This window comes from Macrotis lagotis, chromosome 2, assembly GCF_037893015.1.
Source record: "Macrotis lagotis isolate mMagLag1 chromosome 2, bilby.v1.9.chrom.fasta, whole genome shotgun sequence".
Classification (NCBI taxonomy): Eukaryota; Metazoa; Chordata; class Mammalia; order Peramelemorphia; family Peramelidae; genus Macrotis; species Macrotis lagotis.
In genome coordinates this window covers 32,600,325-32,615,290 of record NC_133659.1, presented here as the reverse complement: position 1 = coordinate 32,615,290, position 14,966 = coordinate 32,600,325, and positions in this window count along the sequence as shown.

The window sequence follows — 14,966 nt, the reverse complement described above, 5'->3', positions numbered from 1 at the left end:
ACTGATTTTCCTGATTCTAGGCTCTCCCTAAATTAATCCATCTCCTTCTACACAGCTTTCTAAGAACTTCTCAAGGGGCAGCTAGGTGGCATAGTGGGTAGAGCACTGGCCCTGGAGTCAGGAGTACCTGAGTTCCAATTTGACCTCAATTGTCAAACTCCAAGGAAATTATCAATAAGAAGAAAGTCCCCATATTTATAGCACCATTTTCTGTGACAGTTAAGAATTGGAAGCCCATCCATTAGGAGAATACCTAATCAAATGCTACAATTACCTAGCTGTGTGAACTTGGGCAAGCCACTTAACTCCATTTTCCTTGCAAAAAAAAAAAAGAACTTCTCAAAACCTATGGTTGCTCAGTTCACTTCCTATTCATTAAGTTCTGTTGGCTCCCTAAATCTCCAAGATCAAACATTAATTCTTTTGTTAACTCTGAAGAAAGTCTTTTATAACCTACCTTTGACCTCCTTTCCAGGCTTATTCTTTATAATAGAATGGTGAGACTATCCATCATTGAGTCCCCCTAACAGGAAGTCACCATTGGAGGGGGAAAGAGCTGACTCCCCTTTCTAGAACTTGACTGACTTTTGCCTCACAGGTTTTTGTCCCTATCAGCCTAGGGAACAATTGGCACCTGTATTACTGTCTCTCTGCTTAGGGATGCTCCCACTTATGAGAGCTTGGACTTGGCCCTGGTAGCTCCCTTCTGTTTTTCTTTGTGATTTCCTAAAGGAGATCCTCCACAGAGGCCTTTTCCCACTTCACTTCTGATTCGTGGGCTGTCTAAGCCTGACTTGGGCCAGTATTTTAAATCCAAAATTAGAACAAAATGAAACTGTCATAGACCATCCAAGAGTTAACATAAGGAGGTTTGCTTAGTCCTAAAGAAGCTCATTCAGAGAAAGGAAGAGATGTCCACCCAGAATATAGCTTTGATTCAGCTGAGCCCTGTCCATATGGATGTTGGTTATGCTGCTGGTCTGTAGGCCTAGATCTGAAGAAGGGGCTCCAGAAGCTGCACCTGCAGCCCAAGCCTCATTCCCACGATCCAGTTAGATCTCCAGGAAAAGTTCAATATCTTTTTTTTGTTGTTGTTGTTTTGCAAGGCAATGGGGTTAAGTGACTTGCCCAAGGTCACACAGCTAGGTAATTATTGTGTCTGAAGTCAGATTTGAACTCAGTTCTCCTGACTCTAGGTCTGGTATTGTATCCATTGAGCCACCCAGCTGCCCCAACTTCAATATCTTTAAAGGAATAAATCAGTCTATATTGCATGGGAGTAATAGAGTCAATCAGTAAACATCTATTAAGCACCTACTGTATATCAGGCACTATATTCAGCACTGGGAATACAAAGGAAGGCAAAAGACAGTCCCTGCCCTCAAATAGCCCTAAGAGGGTAGATAACATGCAAGTACATATATACAAAACAAGCTATATACAGGATAAATTGTATATAATCAACAGATGGAAGGCACTAGAGTTCTGAGGGATTTTAGCTGGGAAGTCAAGAATTGAAGATGAGGAAGGAAGACATCCCAGATACTATGCAAACTCAATGAAAATGGCCTGGGAGAGGGTTGGAATATCTTGTGAGAGGAGGAGCAAGGACATCAGGGTGGCTGAATCCTAGAGTAGGTGGGTGGTGGAAGGAGGATGTAATGTGTGAAAAGACTGGAAAGGTAGGAAGGGCAGGTGATAAAGGACCCAGGCCACACCATAGGGCTCCCATCTCCCTGCTCCAGCAGCTAAGGACTAGTAGCTTCCAGGTCTCCTCTTATATAAGGGGGGGGGGTGCAAAACAAAAGCAGACAATGACTGTGGAGAAAACAGTTCCTTTGGATAGGATAGGTACAAGTGGTTGAAAAGAAGAACTCAGAAAACCCAGAGGGGTTGGGCAATAAATGATGGATGCATCATCTCATCAGCTGTGGCTCTTCAGCAACTCCCAGAGGAAGGGTTCTAGACCATCAAAACCTCAGAAAGAAGGAACAGGGAAAGCCAGGTCCACCTGCTGCTGTGGTAAGGCTACAGGATGTAGGACCAACTCTTCTTCAGGCTCCCATCTCCCAAAATTCTCCCAAAAACCCAGTCAGAAATGATGCAAGTTTAAGCTTGCTGGCCATCCCCTTCCAAGGATCCTCTTAAAACCTTCCAGTGATTTCCCCTGGGGGGTTCTAATCTTTCCAAAGCTGAGCTCTTGGTGAACTATGGAATCAGTGTGAGTGTTCAGTTTCCATAACCATGCTGGCATCAGAGGCACATCACTCCCCACCATGTCCAGCCCAATTCACTTATTGTTTCTAACTCATAATGCTTAATCTCCCATCTCTGAGTTCTTCCATGAGTCTTTTCCCCAGAACTGGAATGTGCTCCTTTTCTCATTTCCATTTCTTAGAAGCTATTTTCTAATTTCTTTCAAATGTCAGTGAAGGTCAGCTAGGTGGCACAGTATATCGATAGAGCTCTGGCCCTGGAGTCAGGAGGACCTGAGTTCAAATTCCATCTCAGACACTTAATAATTGCCTAACTGTATGACCTTGGGCAAGTCACTTAACCCCATTGCCTTGCAAAAAAAAAGTCAGTGAAGAGGGGCAGCTGGGTGCTACAGTGGATAGAGCACCCACTCTGGAGTCAGGAGGACCTGAGTTCAAAATCCAGCCTCAGACACTTAATAATTACCTAGCTGCATGACTTTGCACAAGTCACTTAAACCCACTGCTTTAAATAAATAAAATTTGTAAAAAATAGTCAGTGGGGCAGCTAGGTGGCTCAGTGGATAGAGCACTGGCGCTGGAGTCAGGAGAACCTGAGTTCAAAATCCAGCCTCAGACACTTAATAATTACCTAGCTATGTGGCCTTGGGCAAGTCACTTAACCCCATTGCCTTGAAAAAACTAAAAAAAAATAGTAAAGGTACTACTTTTGCAGGAAGTCATTTCCTATCCCACCCAGCTGTTACTGTCTTCCCCCAAAAACCTTGTATTGATTTTATTTGTTTTTATATGTGACCAGAATGTCTCCCCTCATAGAAAGAAAGTAGGGGCCATACTACTTTTGCCTGCATCTACGTGATTTTGGATTGATTGGCAATGAACGGTGCCATATCTAGGGTGGGGCAGAAGGGCTCTGTGCCAGATTAAGAGAATCTAGAGGTTACTGACAGCACTTATCATCCTTTGTAGAAACATAGTTTAGCTGCTAATTGGCAAGGAAAATGAGAATATCAGGTGGAATCTTTTTTTAGTAACAAGTAAACTTAGAACAAAGAAAGTCCTTTGCTCTTTCCAGGACAAAAAAAAAGTTTCTTTTTCTTAGGGAGAGTCTTGCCCTAAATAAGTTACAACCCACGGGCAGAAGCTGTGATAAGGTGATAAGGCTCCAATACCCCCCCAGGAAGGAAGGTTCCTTCAAGGTTCCTTCACTGGTGTGATTTGCCTTCTGGGACAAGGCCTCTGTATCCTTGTGGCGTCTTCCTGCTAAACTGTGATAAGAGTCAACAAAGAGTTCTAAGATGTGAGAGGTGCCTGGATCCCCTAACTTCCTATGATCTCTAGAGCACTATGGGGGTGCAGAGGGGCAGTTTCTATAAGTAGGAACTTCCCCATTTTACAGACAAGAAAACGACTTCATTAGTTTGCTTAAAGCCACAGAGTTTGTAAATGGTACCAGTGGAGTGAAAAGCCAGTGCCCAGCAATACCTCATTGCCAAGTCTTCTTCCTCCTCCCCCTGCCAACCCCTCCAGGGCACCTGCCTCCCAACCCTCCACCCTGTTACCTCTCACTTCCCTACTGCACAATGCTGGTGATTGTTTACTGTCTTAGCCTGGTCTATCATTTTCCACTGGCCTTAGTTCCATCCTTTTCCAATGATCTCCTTAAAACCCTCCAGTGATTTCCCCCAGGTAGCTTCTAATTTTTCCAAAGATGACCTCTTGGGGGTCATTTTATTGACTTCTTTTCCTAATTTTGATTGATGTCTTGTGTCTTTTTCTGAAAATATTTAAAATTATTTTTTATTTTCTCTTAACATAATTGCATATGTATAACCCATGTCAGTTTATTATCTTAGAGGGAAGGTAGAAAAATGTAGAACTCAAAATCTTATAAAAAAATGAATGTTGAAAACTATCTTTTCATGTAATTAGAAAAAATAAAATACTAGTTACCAAAAAAATTCTTTTCCCCATCACATGTAAAAACTAGTCTAACATTCATTAAAAAATTTTTTTGAGTTCCAAATTTTCTCTCTTCCTCCTTCACTTCCTCCACCCCTGAGACAGTAAACAGTTTGACATCATGCAAAACATATTATTACCATGCCTTATGTTTTGACATCATAGTCATTTCCAGAAATACTGGGTCTTATAACAAAGAAAAAGCAGTGAAGTAAAAAATGCTAGATGTGGTGGTGAGGAGAAATCCAGTGATCTGCCCTGGCTGTCTTCCTACCTCTTGCAGAGAGAAAGGGAGTCAACTATATTATCAGTTAACCAGGGATCCAAGTGTTTCTTCTTTTGGCTATCTTTTCGATTGTTTCAGCCATGGGGCCCATCATCCCTCTCTTATCTTCTGTGGAGTCACTTCCTTCCTAGCCTCTTTAATCACTTCTGCCCCATGCCCCAGCTCTTGTGACCCAAACTCAGTTACTCTGGCTTTGGCACTCTCCTCCCTTGTCCCTGGACAAGTCACTGAACCTATCTCCATGGAGAATGCAATGAAGATTAGGAATTGCAGAATAGGTGCCAACCTGGACTTCTGGAGGAAGTTTCCTCCCCAGGGACTTCATATCTAGAGAGAGCAGCATGACATGTGATATAATATACTGAATACTTGGAGTTGAACTTGGAATTGGGAAGATGAGAGTTCAAATGCAGCCTTAAACACTTAATAGCTGTATGGTCCTAAGCAAGTCACTTAACTGATCTCAAATGAGATGATCTTAATAAAGTGCTTTGCAGATCTTAAAGAGCAGTGTAAATGATAGCCAGGGATGTAACAGTTTACAGAAATATACCTGGCTACCTATTGAGTCAGAAAACCACAAATTAACATTATCTGGGTTGAATTGTAATTTTATTTCTTAAACATTTCCTATTTACATTTTAATCTAGTTTTAAGGAGTGTGACCTACCCCTTCGAGTCTTCTGATGCCAGCTATTATTATTAGCAGTATAATCACCGGCCTGTCCTCTAGCTCTGAGTGTCAGGCACTCTGGAAAGTACTGGGGAAGAAGAGGAGAAAATAGAAAATAGGCCCCTCTCTCCCACCATGAGAGAGGTGTGCTATTTCGTTAAGATAGCTTAATAAAAACCATCTTTTAAAAAAAAAAAAGAAAATAATGCCATCCTTAAAGAGATACTAACAGCAAGGGGAGCTCTTGGACGCTGAAGACAAAAATGGCTGGCACTTTCTGGACACCTATGATTTTCAAGACAAACATAAAGACACAGAAGAGACAAGGAAAGAACATCTTGGAGGGGGGAGATGCCAACCCAGAGGGAGCAGCAGTGGGAAGGAACTAGACACAGGAAGGAAGTGGATCCAAACCTGGTGGGGGTGGGAGAGTGGGGCAGAAGGCAAGGTCCCAGGCCCTGTCCTAGGGCAAGGGAGCTCTGCTAGGTGAGGAAGGTGGGGTGAGGCCTCCACTGTGATTTACCACTAGTGCGTCCTCTCTGGGGTGACCCCCTTCCCTCCAGTCAGACCAAGCCAGGCCAGACCCCAGTCCTTGAGGAGGCTACAATTTGTGTGGAAAAAGTGTATCCTTGTGTATCATTGGAACATCTGTGTCAGTCTGGAAGTAAAATGTCAGAACAGGCCTGGGGCTGACCATGGGGTGGAGCAGCTATGGGGCTATCTATAAGGCGACAGCCTGCCAGCGGAGGAGCCTGGGCCTGCAGAGTCTTGCTCCTGGTAGCTCTGCCCGACTGTTTTGCTGTTCCCAATCAAGTTCCTGGCCCAACCACCTGCCTTCTGCCCAACCTGGCTCCAGGAAACAAAGCACTCAGTCATCCTCAGCCATCCAGACACTTTCTAAGAGTCTCACCTATTTACTGTCAGCCAAGCCCTGCCCTCCAGGGCTTAACTGTTTAGCAGGAGATACATACATGTAGAGCTGAGAAATAGAATTCATTCTCTTTTCCCATCAAATCTTCTCCCTTCCCAGCATCCTTCTTAGTGCTGAGAAACCCACAATCCTCCCCATCTTCTAGGCTCAATCTAGGCTCCATCCTGGTCTCCTCCCCAGTATCCCATCTGTGGCCAAGGCCTGTTGATTTCACTTTTGCAGCCTCTCTCCTATATACCCCTCTCTCCTCTATCCTGGTGCAGACTTCCTTCACCTCTTGCCTGGATAATTGCACTAATTCTGGTGGGGGTCTCCTTACTTCAAGTCTCCCCTCACTTCAATCTGTCCTCCGTTCATTTGTCAAACTGATTTTTCCTAAACATCATATCTGGCCACATTTACCCATCCATAGGCTCAATAGACAAGTGACTCCTATTACCTCCATGATTCGTTTGTCATTTAAAGCTCTTTGAAACCAGTTTCCATCTTGCATTTCAAGTTTTCTTATATACAATGCACCTGCTCTGTGTCCAATAATATTGACCTCCTTGAATAAGACCCTCCACATTCCTTCTGGAGGCTCTCCCTCCTCATCCATCTGCCTTTGGGCTTCCTTCAAGACTCAGCTCAGATCTTCCCATCTGTAAGAGGCCTTCCTTGATGAGATTGCCTCCCTCTATTTCTATGTATATTTACACATGCATGTTGTATGCATCATTGTATGAACCGCTAGTATTTACACATACATTCAACATGTGTTTAACACATGAAATTATATCTACATGAAGATATAAGTATGTGATGGTATAAATATATATTATATGGATGTATATGGATGGCTAAGTGGTACAGTGGATAGAGCACCAAGCCTGGAGTTAGAAGGATTCATCTTCCTGAGTTCAACTCTGATCTTAGACCCTGGCAAGTCACTTCACCCTAACTACCTTGCAACCAGGGCTGTCTCCAGTCATCAAATTTCATAGCTGGCCTCTGGACCCAGATGGCTCCTGAGGAGAAAGTGAGGCTGTTGACTTAGCACAGTCCCCCTTCACTGAAATCCAATTCATGTGCTTTGCAAGGGATCACCTCCCTGATGTTGTGGCCTTTTTCAAGAACAAACCAACATCAACATATGAAACTCTATCTACATAAAGATATAAGTGTGTGGTTGTATAACTAGATAATATATGTATGTATATGGGTGGCTAAGTGGTACAGTGGTACGAGGCCTGGAGTTAAGAAAACTCATCTGATCTCAGACACTTCCTAGCTGTGTGACCCTGGGCAACTCACTAAACTCTGTTTGCCTCAGTTTCCTCATCTGTAAAGTGAGCTGAAGGAGGAATGAAGAGTCAGATACAAATGAACAAAAACTATATATAGATTTATATATATATATTCACCTGTATGACTATGCATATGTGGTATAAGGCTTTACATGTATATACATATATATAGTATATAAATATATATTTAATTTGTACATAGTTGCTTGCATTTTATCTCTCTGTTAGATTGTCAGCTCTTTTTTCTTTTTTTTTTTAGGTTTTTGAAGACAAATGGGGTTAAGTGGCTTGCTCAAGGCCACACAGCTAGGTAATTATTAAGTGTCTGAGGCTGGACTTGAATTCAGGTCCTCCTGACTCCAGGGCTGGTGCTCCATCCACTGCACCACCTAGTCACCCCTAGATTGTAAGCTCTTTGACAGCCTTAACTGATTTTGCCTTTCTTGGTCTTTCCAGTGCTAAGCAGAACATCACGCAACCAATAAACATTTTGTCACTGCTTTTGATTACAAATAAAACCAACTTAGAAGCAGGTGAGGTAGGAAGGAAGTACAAAGTAGACCTGGTTCTGGAGTGGGACTCAGAAAGTGCAGCTAGTAGCAAGGTGGAGGAGGAGGAAAAGTGCAGAGAGATAGATTTAAGTTCTGGAAGAGAAATAACTTTTTTTAATGTTTAAAATAAATTTATGTATTTATTTTTTGCATTTTACAATTTATCCCCTAATCTTGCTTCCCTCCCCCCACCCCCACAAAAGGCAATCTATTAGTCTTTATAGTGTTTCCATGGTATACATTGATCTTAATTGAATGTGTTGAGAGGAATCATATATCCTTAAGGAAAAAAAAATATAAGAGATAGCAAGATTACATAATAAGATAACAGTTTTTTAAATTAAAAATTTTATTTATTTTGAGTTTTACAATTTCCCCCCCAATCTTACTTCCCTCCCCCCACCCCACCCCCCACAGATAGCAATTTGTCAGTCTTTACAGATAACAGTTGTTTTTTTTTTAATTAAAGGTAATAGTCTTTAGTCTTCGTTCAAACTCCACGGTTCTTTCTCTGGATACAGATGGTGTTCTCCATTGCAGACAGCCCAAAACTGTCCCTGATTATTGCACTGAAGGAATGAGCAAGTCCATAAAAGATCATCACCCCATGTTGCTGTTAAGGTGTACAGTATTTTTCTGGTTCTGCTCATCTCACTCAGCATCAGTTCATGCAAATCCCTCCAGGCTTCCCTGAATTCCCATCCCTCCTGGTTTCTAATAGAACAATAGTGTTCCATGACATACATACACCACAGTTTCTAAGCCATTCCCCAACTGATGGACATTCACCCAACTTCCAACTGTTTGCCTACCACAAACAGGTCTGCTATGAATATTTTTTACAAGTGATGATTTTACCCTTTTTCATAATCTCTTCAGGGTATAGACCCAGTTGAGGTATTGCTGGATCAAAGTTATGCACATTTTTATAGTCTTTTGGGCATAATTCCAGATTGCTTTCCAGAAAGGTTGGATGAGTTCACAGCTCCACAAACAATACATTAGTGTCCCAGATTTCCCACATCCCTTCCAACATTGACCATTGTCCATTCTGGTCATATTGGCCAGTCTGAGAGCTGTGAGGTCCAGTCTGAGAGCTGTGAGGTGGTATCTTAGAGAAGCTTTAATTTGCTTTTCTCTAATAAGTAGTGATTTAGAGCAATTTTTCATATGACTTTGGATTGCTTTGATTTCCTCATCTGTAAATTGCCTCCACATATCCTTTGACCAGAAAAAGAACTGCCTCTGGAATGATGAAAGAGGCTGCAGTGTATGGCAATGCACTTCTTGGATGGTCAAACCTGTATGACCTGGACTTAAACAAGCTCCCATTCCAGAGCTCACTTGCTTCACCACAGCTCTTTGAGGTGGGCAGTATAAACACCATTATCCCCATTTTATGGATCAGAAAACTGAGGCCCAGAAGCAGCCTACAACTTGCCCAGGGTTACAGCCACAGCTAACATAGCTGAGACAGGTCTCTGCTGACTGCCAGGACATTGCCCTTTCTGGAACATCAGATGACTTCTCCATGGTTGGGCTATTTTTCTGAGACTCCTGCCATCCCTGTGACTAAACTCTTCTAGGCCTCATAGGGATGGCTAATCTTTTCAAGGGATGGTGAACCAGGAAAGATTTCAATGGAAGAAGTGACTTCAGAGGAAAGAAGCTTCAAAGAGCCACTATCTGCTCAGCAGGCACTGGACAAGCTAGACCAGTCATGGAGGCCTTAGGGCAGTCAGACAGTGACTGCTGGTGTTGTGAACTTTGTTCCTTGGTACTTGAGGCCTTTCCTAATCTGGCTTTCCCTTTCCAACCTTCTTATCCTCTACTATCTAGTCCACACTGTTTCTTCTCATCAGGCCTCTTTCCTTTACTTTCTCTGTTTTTAGGCCTTTGCTGATATAGCTAAGTCCAGAATCCTGCCAATAATGAACGCATGAAGTCATTGTATTATTCAAAATTAAATGTAAAATATGGTCATTGGTGGCAATCCATGGAAATATGCCATGAAAATTTTTAAAATAAGTTTTGATCTGTTTATTAACATCACATAATAGCAAAAATATAAGAAAAATGTATTTCATATTTAAGTTTGTTACAACATATAAGAATACTTAGATTGTCTTCAACCCTAAAGTCCAAAAATCCTTCTGGAGGATACTTTTCCAAAAGTTAAGTTAGCATTAGCCAATGGGCAGTTAGGATGTCACACAGCCTCACAGAAACATTTTTGGTGGGGACAAGAGCCTATGAGGCAAAACTGCTCAACCACTTTTCCTGTGTTGAGGAATAGGGATAAGATATCACATGATTTTTTTGGGGGGCAATTTATTACACTTGGAGTTAAAACATGTTAACCACAGGACTTCACATTTGTTGTGACAGGGATGCTTTCTCTGTAATTAATTTTATCAGATACCCTGGCAGGAAATCTCTAAGATAGTGGAGGCCTCTTTCTAGATAGCAATCCATAAAGGCTTATCCTGTCTTTGCCAGTCTGAAGGTCTCTAACTACACAAACCATAGTTCTGTTTCTTTGATCTATAATAAGAATACTCTTTTCCTGGGGAGATGTTTTCCCTGAATATTCACAGTATTCTGTGAGTTCATCTACTACTTCTAAAATCAAAAGTAAAATTTTAAAAATTTAAAAATTAAAAAAAGTACTGAATATGCTATCTAAAAATAAGTCTATACTGATGATATGGCAAAAATATCCTTGTTGACATATTTTTTTTTAGGTTTTTTTGCAATGCAAATGGGGTTAAGTGGCTTGCCCAAGGCCACACAACTAGGTAATTGAAGCCAGGTACTCCTGACTCCAAGGCCAGTGCTTTATCCACTATGCCACATAGCTGCCCCTCCTTGTTGACATTTAAAACATTTATAGTGGATAGTACACCAATCCTAGAGTCAGGAGGACCTGAGTTCAAATCTTGCCTCAGACACTTGATACTGACTGTGTGACCCTGAGCCAATCACTTAACTCTGGTTGCCTTGAAAATATAAGATAAAATATTTGAGTAGTTTAGATAGAAATGTCTTTTCTTTCTTTATATCTTCATAGATACGATGGTAAATGAAGCCTATACATGTCTCTTGAATTGTATGCTCACATTTTTACATAATGAACGAGTGTGGACCTGGGGCATTACCTCAAATTAATAATGGCTAAAAAATAAAATCAAATCAAATCAATAATGGTAATCAAATTTCTCATTTTTTGAAGTTCTGCTCATCTTAACCTAGAAATCTCTTCTGGTTTCCAATGCCCTCTCTCTTTGTCCCAAAAATGATATCCAATGCTCAGTTTCAGGTCTAGGAAGTCTTTCTCATCTGACTGTCCTAGCCCACATATAGAATCCTCTCTTCTTTAATGTCCCATAATGCTCATTATTGTTTCCCCACAGTTACCTTAAAAACCCTAATCGGACTCCCCTCTGACCTGTCAGTCATCAATCCCTTTGCACCTCTCTTCTCCTGTTGTCATTGACCAAGGAGCTGTCCTTGACTCTTGGTGGTGATGTTGGTGGGAATGTGGTCAAACTGTTTAATACTTTTTTTAAGGATGAAGACCCAGTGAGGTGCTAGAAGTCATGACTTCTTGGCTCTAGAAATCTGGGAGAATAGGTGGAAGTAGCTGATGTCAAATTGACCTGCTAGATATTCAGAGTGAGCAGAGGATCCAAATGAATTTAGCCTGACCTGCACTCACCACAGTCCCTTCTAAATAGACGAAAGAAGATTTTTTAAATGCTAAAAGTGGTCTGCTAAGAGTTCTGTGTTGGTCTTTGAGATGTTTTTAGCACATATGTGGGGGTTAACTTAAAGCTAAATGTCTTTCCTTCTTCTTAATCACTTTATGAAAGAGGACCCCAAAAGTAGTGCAGTCAAACTCCTATATTCAAGGTGATTCCCACAAATTGACTTAGAAAGCTGCCTATAAAACAATATCTGTGTTTTATTGTATCTTTATTTATAGTTCCTAATATCTTTTTTTTTTTTAGGTTTTTACAAGGTAAATGGGGTTAAGTGGCTTGCCCAAGGCCACACTGCTAGGTAATTATTAAATGTCTGAGACCGGATGTCTGAGACCGGATTTGAACCCAGGTACCTCTGACTCCAGGGCCCCTGCTTTATCCACTGCGCCACCTAGCCGCCCCTCCTAATAATATCTTAATTTGTTTTCTTATGCCATAGAAAATCGCTGTTAAGAGTAGGACACCTCCACTCTTTTTGCTAATTCAAGGAAATTGTATTTTCCTTTGTCTTTTGACTAAGAAAATGTTTTCTTGAGTTTAGTATAAATGTCTATGCTAACAAGGACATTCTTTCTTTTGTAACAATTTAAACATTTTTTTTGTTGTTGAAATAAATAAGTTCACCCCCCTCTACCCCATCAACTTGCTAGGTGGTACAGCAGATAGAGAGCCAGGCCTGGGACAGGAAAATTCAACTTCCTGAACTCAAATCTGGTCTCACCTACTAGTTGAGCAAGTGACTTAATACTGTTTGCCTCACTTTCCTCATCTGTAAAATAAACTGGAGAAGAAATTGGCAAAACATTCCAGTATCTTTACCAAGAAAACCCCAAATGGGATCATGAAAAGTTGGACAAGACTAAAATACCCTATAATTAAAAACAAAATCAATTTGCTTTCCTCATAGACTTTTAACCAAAACCTTATCATTCCTTCTTAAGCATCCCACAGAACCTCCTTCTCTTACCTTCTCCATTCATATTTCTCATTCACCCAAATTGAAGCCATAGGTAACAGCTCCCCTTTCTCCATTTTTATTCATCTCTTTTTCCTCAGATGTCTTTTCCGGTTATCTCTGCCATTACTCTACTCTCCTGAAAAGAGGTCTCTCTGCTCTCAGACAAAGAAAACACCTGGAGCCTTCCAGGACACAGATTCTCTCAGTATCTGAAGAGTCAAAGAAACAATCTATTAATAAAAATCACATTCATAAACCCCCAGGTAAAGGCAGTTCCTCAAGCTGTTAAAAACATTTCTAGGGCAACTAGGTGGCGCAATGGATAGAGCACCGGCCCTGGAGTCAGGAGGACCTGAGTTCAAATGCGACCTCAGACACTTAATAATTACCTAGCTGTGTAGCCTTGGGCAAGCCACTTAACCCCATTGCCTAGCAAAAACTAAACAAACAAACAAAAACATTTCCAAAGTAAAAACCCTTTCTTAAGGGTTTCCACCCTGACTCTTGCCACCTCTTCTTGCATCTTTGTTCATAGATTTATATTTCTCAAGTACTCCAATTATAAGAAATAGCAAATTAGAGCTCTCGTCCTTCTTTTGACACTAGTGCATTCTTTCCTTTACCCTTTACCCTTTCTTTCCTTTCCCCCCTTTTCAAGGCCTCAGGTCGCAACCAATGTCTCCCCCTCCACCTCTTTTTTTTTCTTATTTAACTCCCCTTTGAAGACACTAAGTTTCTGAGGGGATCTCATTCCTCTTTGTTTCCTCAAAGAGTTCAGTGCCCAGTTCACAGTCTCCCTCTCTTCTCCAATTTCTGCTCTCAGATTGGGGGACTTCAACAGTTAGATGATATTTCCTCAAATACCCTAATCCAACATTTCCCATGATCTGCTCCTCCACTCCCCCTCATCCACACGCAGAGATGGTCATATCCCTTGATCTCACTATCTATCCCCCACCATCATCACCTCCAGGCTCAAGAGCTCTGAAATTCCCTTCTCTGCTCCTAATCTCTTGTCATTCCACCCTTCCTACTGGCCTAGTATCCCCAATGCTGCTCTTTACCCTCACTATGACCCCCAGTGCTTTTCCAGGCCATCATTCCTACACTGGTCACACTCTCTTCCCTTCCCTATCTTGACCCTCTGGTAAATCACTTCAACTGTTCACTGGTTTCTCTCAAGGGGTCCATTCCTCCTATCACAGATCTTGCCCTGCCAAGCCTAGGCCCTGGGTTCTGATTCTTTAAAATTGCTGAATGAAACCAGAGAAAATTAGGAAACTGTGGATTGTGTCCATTACAAACTGCTGTTCCATCATCTTAAGTGAGTCCTCACTTCATCAAGGCAATGACTGTATACTGCCCTTCACTGGTTTACTATCCTACAAACTGTGCATCAGAGCTCCCCTGGCTCCTTTCCTGCCATCCTCTCAGCAGGTACTTTATAAAAACTTGTTAACTCTTGGATGGAGTCTAGAAAGACCTCTCCTGTGGTGGCTTTATCTTTCTCTCTTGCACAGACAGTGGGAGCCTTGATTATACTATCTCCCACCTCATCTCCCTGCTACCTTACCCTCTTTTGGAATCTCTCTTTTCTGGAAACTTCTATTTCTAGAATCCATCCTTCCACCTTCTAGGCTAAGTGGACCCTTCCCTGTCGATGACTTTAGAGATGAGAGATCTGAAGAAGATCCCTCTCCCACCAACCATGGTTGCAAAAACCTCTGCTCATTTTCAGTTGCCCTTACTTATAGGCAGCATGGCCTTCAATCTGGGGAGCAGCCCCTGGTAAGGAATACCAATCTGCTATCGGTGAATGAATCTAAAGCCTCAGGTCCTCCAGCTGCCTCTTTGATCCAGGAATGACTTTCTTTTGCTTTGGGTGCCCCAGGCTTGGGGTGTGTGTAGGCTTCTCCCTAGTTGGGGATGAGGCCACTCCTAGTATTCTTCCTCCATGGCTCTAGTCTTCCCCTACATGCCTTTCCATAAGACAATTAAAGAAACTTGGCTGCTGTCCACATTGACTGATCTAATTCTTCTATAAAGAATTTAAGGCCTAACCACCAGACCTGATGCCTGACATCAGACTAGCACTTTGTTTCTCTACTGCTTCCCCCTCCTCCCGGCCCCCACAATGCTCCTAGCTCTGCTCTAACAGAACCTGGCTTCCATTTAACAATCCTTCAACTACTGAAGGCAGGTTTTATGACCCTCTTGAGTCTTCCCCTTTCCAGGCTGACCATTCCCAGTTCTTTCAACAAATTGTCATATGGTCTAGACATTTACCTGTGGCCCTCTCCTATTCTGGGTACCCCTTTCTGGGCATTCTCCACCTTATC